This window comes from Coregonus clupeaformis, chromosome 10, assembly GCF_020615455.1.
Source record: "Coregonus clupeaformis isolate EN_2021a chromosome 10, ASM2061545v1, whole genome shotgun sequence".
Taxonomy (NCBI): domain Eukaryota; kingdom Metazoa; phylum Chordata; class Actinopteri; order Salmoniformes; family Salmonidae; genus Coregonus; species Coregonus clupeaformis.
Genome location: NC_059201.1, coordinates 8,787,702 through 8,793,308, shown reverse-complemented (window position 1 = coordinate 8,793,308; position 5,607 = coordinate 8,787,702).

The window sequence follows — 5,607 nt, the reverse complement described above, 5'->3', positions numbered from 1 at the left end:
AGAGAGAGACTGCAGTATCTAGAGTCCAGGGAGAGAGATACTGCAGTATCTAGAGTCCAGGGAGAGAGAGACTGCAGTAGCTATAGTCCAGGAAGAGAGAGACTGCAGTATCTAGAGTCCAGGGAGAGAGAGACTGCAGTATCTAGAGTCCAGGGAGAGAGAGACTGCAGTATCTAGAGTCCAGGGAGAGAGAGACTGCAGTATCTAGAGTCCAGGGAGAGAGAGACTGCAGTATCTAGAGTCCAGGGAGAGAGAGACTGCAGTATCTAGAGTCCAGGGAGAGAGACTGTGATATTGCAGTAGCTACAGACCAGGGAGAGTGACACTGTGACATTGCAGTAGCTACAGACCAGGGAGAGTGACACTGTGACATTGCAGTAGCTACCTTCTGTATGCTGCCTCATCTCATCTCATCTCCCGACTGCCCCATTCCTTTCTTACCTTCTCTCTTTTCTTCTTTCTCCCTCTTACTTGTACACTCTCACTTTAACTCTGCCCTCTACTTCTAGTTCACTCTCATCTCCTCTTTTTTCCTTTCCTTTCCTTCTCTCTCTCTCTCTCTCTCTCTCTCTCTCCCTCTCTCTCTCTCTCGCTCTCTCTCCCTCACTCTTTCCTTCTCTCTCATACTCTCTCTCTCTCGCTCTCTCTCTCTCTCTCTCTCTCTCTCTCTCTCTCTCACTCTTTCCTTCTCTCTCATACTCTCTCTCTCTCGCTCTCTCTCACTCACTCTTTCCTTCTCTCTAATACTTTCTCTCACTCTCTCTCAATTCAATTCAATTTAAGGGCTTTATTGGCATGGGAAACGTATGTTAACATTGCCAAAGTAAGTGAAGTAGATAGTAAACAAAGGGAAATAAACAATAAATATTAACAGTAAACATTACACTCAGAAGTTCCAAAAGAATAAAGACATTTCAAATGTCATATTATGTATATATACAGTGTTGTAACAATGTGCAAATAGTTAAAGTACAAATGGGAAAATAAATAAATATTGTATTTACAATGGTGTTTGTTCTTCACTGGTTGCCCTTTTCTTATGGCAACAGGTCACAAATCTTGCTGCTGTGATGGCACACTGTGGTTTTTCACCCAGTACATAAGGGAGTTTATCAAAATTGGGTTTGTTTTCGAATTCTTTGTGGATCTCTGTAATCTGAGGGAAATATGTGTCTCTAATATGGTCATACATTTGGCAGGAGGTTAGGAAATGCAGCTCAGTTTCCACCTCATTTTGTGGGCAGTGTGCACATAGCCTGTCTTCTCTTGAGAGCCAGGTCTGCCTACGGTGGCCTTTCTCAATAGCAAGGGTATGCTCACTGAGTCTCTCTCTCTCTCTCTCTCTCTCTCGCTCACTCTTTCCTTCTCTCTCATACTCTCTCTCGCTCTCTCTCCCTCTCTCTCTCTCGCTCGCTCACTCTTTCCTTCTCTCTCATCTGTTATATCTAGCCTAGCTGTAGAAGAACGGACATCTGCACAGTTTCACATTGTACATCACTCTGTCGTTTAATGACATGTGCCACACATTCTGACAACCCATTAATCCGTAAAGCAGCACACTGTCGTAAACCATAACAACGTACAGTACGACGTACAGCACGTCGTACCATACATAACATTTCCCCCCCCCTTTCCAAAACCAGGGACTGGTACCATATATAAAATGTCCATAGGGCAAGAACCTAGAGTGATACCTGTAAGAAATAAACATTAACCCTTCAACGGATGGACTCTCCAAACTAGCCAGTTCAGTCCATTAACCTGGAGGTTGACTAAGACACCTAACGGAGCCTAAGAATGAAAAGAGGTTAAGTAGTCCCCCAGATAAGCAGGGCGAGTTCGTGCCCGCATAGGCCTTTCTTCAACCGCCACCGCTTGTGGCTCTGGCCCTTGGGGAGCCCACAGAGGCTGGGGCTCGGGTGGTAGTGGTGGAGGAGGTCCATCTGGTGGCGTCTCTGGCCTGCATGTCTGTTTTGTGTGCCTTCGTGTTCCTTGAGGGGCAGGGACTTCTCTGAGGCGGCTGGCGTGCCAGCGTGATCCATTGCTCATCATGAATGTGGCGGGCCCCAGTTGTCGACTGACCTGCAAGGGGTCCGACCAGAATGAGGCCATTTTGTTGCACCGCTGAGGCCGTCGGGCTCGGACCCAGTCTGACACTTGGATGATCGACTTCTTCACCCTGTGTGCCTTGTCAAAACGCTGTTTCATTGCTCTTTGGTGCCTGGTCACTGCCTGCTGTTCTTGGGTGCGCCTAGTCGCCGGTTCTGCTACTCTCTGTGTTCTGAGTCTGTCCAGTGGCAGTTCCATCTCACGACCTAGCATGAGGGATGCCGGGGAGACCTGTGTTGTTGTGTGTTTGCTTGCTCTGTAGTGCATTAGCGTTTGATTCAAAGCAGTTTGGAACGTGCAGCCCTGGACCAGGTGCGCTCTGATGCCGTTCTTCAGCGTTTGGTTGAAGCGTTCCACCCCTCCGTTAGCTTGTGGGTTGTAGTAGGCCGTGCGGATGTGTTTGATTCCCTTTTTGCTGAGATATGAGGAGAACTCGGCAGAGGTTAGCTGGGGCCCATTGTCCGTGGTAAGGGTGAGGGGTAGGCCCCACCTTGTGAACAGGCTGTCTAGGATGTCCACGATGGCCTGTGCTGTGACAGTTCCGACAGGAACCACTTCTGGCCACTTAGAGTGGAGGTCATACACCACCACCAGGAAGCGCTGATGGTGAGGGACTGCGTGTCCATGGATCTCACCACAGATGTCCAGTTGGATGTGCTCCCAGGGGTGGGACGGCCATGCGAGAGGCTGCAGGGGGGGTGGGGCGGACTGTCCTGTTTTCCCACTGAGGAGGCATGCAGCACAATCCCTGACCAGGGCTTCAATGTCGTGGTCGATGCCTGGCCACCACACAAGGTCTCGACATCGCTGTTTGACCTTCACTATGCCCAAGTGACCCTCGTGCGCCATGGATAGAACACGCGCACGCAGGCCACTAGGGACCACAGTGCAAAACCCTCGAGAGACACAGACTCCGATGCTTGCTTCAGCTCCTCCAGTGAGACGACTGACTGAAGAGGAGCGTAGAGCATTTGTACAAGCTCTGTTTCGTTGTCGTCTGGCAAGACGGTCGGAGTAGGAGCGTCAAAGGAGCGTGAGAGGAGGTCTGCCACCACGTTATCCCTCCCCGGAGTGAACTTCAGCTGATAGTCATACTGTCTGAGGCGGTCGGCCCATCTGTGCAGCCGAAGTGGCTTGTGGCCAGTTCCTGATGCTGACAGTAGCGTTGTGAGGGACTGGTGGTCGGTTCGGAGTGTGAACAGACGGCCATATAGGTAGAGGTGCCACCTTTCGCACGCCCAGACACAGGCCAGTGCTTCTCGTTCGCCCACAGAGTACCGTTGTTCTGTGGGGCTCAGGGCCCTTGAGGCGAAGGCGACGGGCCTCTCAATGCCATTCTGCAGCTGTGAGAGGACAGCTCCTAGTGCTCCAGCTGAGGCGTCACATGTGACAATGGTGTGGCAGACAGGGTCAAAGTGAGCCAAGACTGGAGCTGTGGTGAGCTGGCTCTTCAGTGAGCGGACCGCGTCTGAGCAGGCTGCCGTCCAGGCCCATGGCTCATCCTTCTTGAGGAGCTGGCGAAGGGGCGCTGTGGTCTGAGAGTAGTGGGGCAGAAACCGGAGGTAGTAAGCTGTCATGCCCAAGAATGAGGCCACCTGAGAGGCTGAGGTCGGTTCCGGGATCCGGTGGACGGCTTCAATGTTCGACATGAGTGGGGCAATGCCTTTGGCCGAGAGGCGGAAGCCCACAAACTCGACGGCTGGAGCTGCAAAGGTGCACTTTCCACCGTTAAGGGTCAGGTTGTTCCGCAGTAGAGCACTGAATACTCTGTGGAGTCGATAATCATGGATGTGGAGGTCAGGGCCGTGGACCACGATGTCATCCAGATAGACCGCCACCCCAGGTATTCCAGCGAGGATGGTGCTCATCACCTTCTGGAAGCAGCTGGTGGCGGAGCTAAGTCCAAAAGGCATGCGTGTATATCTGAACATGCCAGCATGTGTGACAAAGGCCGTGAGGTCTCTGCTAGCTGCATGGAGGGGTACCTGAAGATAACCCTGACGAAGGTCAAGCTTCGTGAAGATCGTGGAGCCATGGAATTGTGCGGTCAGCTCCTCAGCTGTAGGCAAGGGGTACTTATCCGGGACAACGGCCTTGTTCACAGCACGGAGATCCACACAGGTCCGGATTCCACCTGACTTTTTGGTTGCAATGACCATGTTTGAAATCCAGGGGGCAGCGTTGACTGGCTCAATGATGCCTGCATCCAACTGTGACTGGAGATCTTTTGTGACGTCATCACGCAGTGCAAAGGGAATGCGCCGCAGGGGCTGCATGACTGGGGTCACTTCCGGATTCACTAGGGGCCTGTGAGTAAAGGCTGTGAGGCAGCCCAGTCCATCAAACAGAGTCGGCCAGTTCTGTTGCCATGTGCAGGTAACCTGGTAGATAGCTGACCCACTGTCATCTCTCAGTGTGAATCCCAAGCCTGTGAAGAGGTCGAGGCCAAGGAGGTTGGCACCCCGCTTTGCAACATGAAATGTGAATGATGGCAGATGTTTGGTGCCGTAGTGTACTGGGACCTGGAGGGTGCCTACAATGTCTATCTTGGATCTACCGTACCCACACAGGGCAGTGGAGGGCTGTTGGAGTGGTAGGTGACTGAAAAACTTGTAGTAAGTGGCAAGGTTGAGCAACGACACCGCAGCGCCAGTATCCAGCAGCAAAGGCAAACCCACCTCACCCAGCTGCACAGTGCATGTCCTGAATGACACATGGTTGGTGGAGACGGTACGGATTTCCGTGTGTTCATGTTGAGAGTGAGATGAAACTAAGGGCCTGTTCTGGGTGGAGCTGTTAGCAGGGGCAGAACGACACACTTTCGCAAAGTGATTGTATTTTGAACAGTTCTTGCATATTTTCCCACGGGCTGGGCAGTTTGAAGCCCTTGAATTGTGAGAGCTAGCCCCACAGTTGCCACAGCTACTTCTGTTTGTTTGTCTGTGTGCCTGCTGCACGGGCATGTCGGTGTCTGTGTCCATGCAGCTATCGACGTGGGAGGGCGTGCGCAACGCGTGATCGTTGTAGTGCGCCTGCTCGGGCTGAAGCTGCTGTGTGAGAATGGCTGGGGGCCGAGTGTATGCTGCAGAGCTGTCTATTAGCATAGAAGAGCATTCCAACGCCGCTTCAACCTGGAGTGCTATTTTAATAGCTCCATCTAGTTGTAAATTATCCGATTCCAAAAGCAGTTTCTCCCTTGTCTTTTCACATAACGTCCCCTCTATCAACTGATCCCTGATGATCTCGTCCTGAAGTGTCCCGTAGTTACAAGAGCTAGCCAAATCCCTCAGATTAGCCACATAGCTTTGAATGGACTCACCCGGCCGTTGGTGTCTCTTCCGTAGCCGGTAGCGTCGGAGGAGCACTCGCTCTTTCCCGGCGAAGTGGTTCCGTAGGAGGCTGACTGCAGCAGTGAATGTAGGAGCCGATCCAAGCGCTCTGAAAATCCTCTGTCCCTCTGTACCAAGGCAGTGACGGAGCAGTGCTGTCATCCGCTTG